This window comes from Adiantum capillus-veneris, chromosome 25 (assembly GCF_014529385.1).
Source record: "Adiantum capillus-veneris isolate H3 chromosome 25, ASM1452938v2, whole genome shotgun sequence".
Taxonomy (NCBI): Eukaryota; Viridiplantae; Streptophyta; class Polypodiopsida; order Polypodiales; family Pteridaceae; genus Adiantum; species Adiantum capillus-veneris.
Window position 1 is genome coordinate 54,621,535 of NC_140955.1, and position 3,172 is coordinate 54,624,706.

At 44.3% G+C, this 3,172-nt stretch overlaps 1 pseudogene; it reads left to right on the plus strand.

Moving 5' to 3' along the window:
• Positions 1 to 782: 782 nt before the first annotated feature.
• LOC147424913 (uncharacterized) lies at positions 783 to 1,875 on the plus strand (annotated as a pseudogene).
• Positions 1,876 to 3,172: the final 1,297 nt, after the last annotated feature.

The window sequence follows — 3,172 nt, forward strand, 5'->3', positions numbered from 1 at the left end:
TCATGCTAATTTCTACTACACACAAGTTATTAGGCCATTAAATGTTACAGTATTTAATGGTCTTTGCGTCCACTCCATGTACGTATGCTCTATGTACGTTCTCACAAGCAGGGACGAGGAGGACTTCGCTCCGAGTGCGATGGAGACTGAAGTTGCAATCGCGAAGGTCTGCGAAATATAGATGCTGCTCGTTCCACCACTAGATCTAGCTGATCGGGTGAAAGAGACATTGAAGCACTACTACTGCTTCTCAGCGTCTCGTTCACCCGATCAATTAGATTTAGTGGTGGGGCAAGCAACTTCTGTGAGCAGACCTTCGCGATGTAGCTTCAGTCTCCATCGCACCCGGAGCACAGTGCTTTTACAAATTCACAGAAATTCAACGAAATCTCTCTACACAGGAATCCCTCCCCCTTAATGAGTCCTCTCTCTCTCTCTCTCTCTCTCTCTCTTTCTCTCTCTCTCTCTCTCTCTCTCTCTCTCTCTCTCTCTTTACTTGTCCATGTCCAAGTTTTCTTCTCCATTCATTCAATATTAAGATTAAATGTTCGTGTGTTTAATGCAGGTATGGATGATGATGATTTTCTTTCTTCTTTGTCACCCCAGCAGAGACAGTGGTACGTGGAGCGTCATCGCTCTGGAGCACCATCACGTGTTCCTACTCCTTTAGCGTCTCCCTCTATTTCGGAGCATTCAGTGTGCTCTGAAGCTTTGGTGTCGACGAGACGATCTTCACATTCGTCTAAGCATCGATGCTCTAGTGGCAGCAGCGAGTTGTGGGGATGCCGCCGTCGATGCCTCGACACCGCCTCGTGTTTGTCGACCAAGCTCTTTACTCTCCCCTTCTTTGCCCGTCCCCACACCAGCCACCACGGCATCGCCATCTAACCAGGTTTTGTGCGGCTGACGGCCATTCCTAGCAGCTACACACCACTACTACTCCTCCAAGAGTCACTCCAGTCGACACTCCTCGCTTCGAGGCCCAGACTCCAGTGGAGACACTTGACGTCCGTATCCTCATCGACACACCGCTAGAGACCCCTGTTGGGACACCCAGGTTCATGTGTCACCGGCGAGAGGGCTTGCCTTTCTCCGTCGACTTCAACGGTGGCATCATCTTGGATGATGAAGGCAAGAAGGTGATCTCGCGCATACGCGATCTTTGCTCTCAGGTGTTTAAACACTACATACTAAACACCTGGAGTGAAGTACAAGTGATTTAAAAGACAGAGTCATCAAGATGTTGCACGACGAGTTTCCCGTTTCAACACGGGATGACCGCTTCAATGAAGACCTGATGAAGGTTCAAATGCGCGAATACTGCAAGCACAAGCATTCCGAAGTGCAAAAAGCAATTAAGCATGGGTGGAACAGACCAGATTGGCTGGCCAAAGAAGATTGGAAGAATGCGAAGAATGCAGCGTGCGAGAATTCCGACAAGTGGAAGCAACAAAAGGAGGCAGCCAAAGCGCGAGTAGAGGCAGGGAGCTCGCACCACTTGGGGAGCGACGGGTGGACATCATTTGAGGACAATTTTGTAAGTGTTTTTGCATTGCTCTTTAGGTTTGATAGTTTAAGGTTTAGGGGTTTTTAAATTCTAACATAATGGATTCTTTGTATGTTTTGACAGTGGTCGATGACATGACGTGATCCCACACCGTACGAGCGTGAGTACGTAAGCAGAAAAGGCTTAAATGTCCTGATGGACATTCCGAGTTCTCGCAACGACATGGTTAGTATTGAGGTTTACTCTTTTCTATTTGTTGTATTGTTTTATAAATTATATGTTTATACTTACAGAAAGCTGAGCGTTTTTTTTTTTTTTTGCAGAATCCTACAGATACACCGTTTGGACGCGATGATACGTCTGATTAGACGACTTTAGTCTAAGAGTAGCTAGATAGCATTAGTTTTCTTTTGTCATAGCATATGTATCATGAGATGACGTTTATACGTCTTTTTGTAACTATTGGAAAACCATGTATATTTTTTCAATAATGACAATGGTGTTGTAACTATTACATTTGCAAAGTTTAACAATCAAGTGATTTTGCCTATGATGTGTACAATTGTTATTGATTTACTTTCATCAATTTACTTTTGTTAATTTTGTATCTTTATTCTGCAAACGATACTATGGATGATGGAGTTAATGGTTATATTGTCTTGTGGGTGACTACTTCGGGTCTATATCTAAGCTTGCACTTTCTTTCAAAGGTGAATCTACGCTTATCTTGGATTCATTTAGGTTTACTCAATTATTGAAACATTCAATATGGTTGATGGGTGAATGCCCTACTATCAAATTCTTCTTCTCTTGGCATCGCTATGACCGTCGCTATATAAGGCTCTGAAACGTCGTTACAAACGTCGCTATAGGTGGCCTGCAAACGTCGCTATAGGCGTCGCTATATAGCAACGATCATAGCGACGCATATAGCGATGGTTATAGCGACGCTCATAGAGACCTTTCTGTATCGACGTTGTTAACGACAGTCTTAACGACACCGAGGAGTATAAAAATCCAATGTATTTTCGTCGCTAACAGCGTCACAAGTGCACACAACCTATTGTAGTGTCACATTCGTTAGACATGCTACATAAGACACATCGCCACACTGTACATTGTGTGCCTTTTCTCCCTAGGCATATTTGTGAAAGCGTTTACCCACATCCACATATAGACTCTAAAGAAGCATTTTTTCTAAGACTCGAAAAACCTTTAGTGGCAGAAAATTTAAAGGTTTTTTTTTGAGAGTTTTGGAGATAATTTGAAAAAAATACACAACCTCCAAAAGTTGTAGGTTGTTTCCTACCTTCAAATTATTGAGGGAGGGATGGATTATACTAAACCTCAGGTTTTTTTGAGCACTAATCTACCCACACAATCGTTAAGACTGACAACACTGAGATCTCCGAGGTCCCAAGAAGGCCAGGACGAAACTCTGTCCGAGAATAGAGTTGTACTGTGTCATGCTACTATTGCACGTGCCCTCATCAGAACTTGGCAACCAAGGGGCATGCCACCAACTATATAACCCTCCATAGCGCCCATCATCACAACCTGCTACAGCTAGCCGCGCACGCGAGAGAGCGAGAGAGAGAGAGAGAGCGCTCTTGGAGAAGGGGTTTTCAGCCACTTAAGCACTTGCATCCTCTCTAGCCGTCGGCT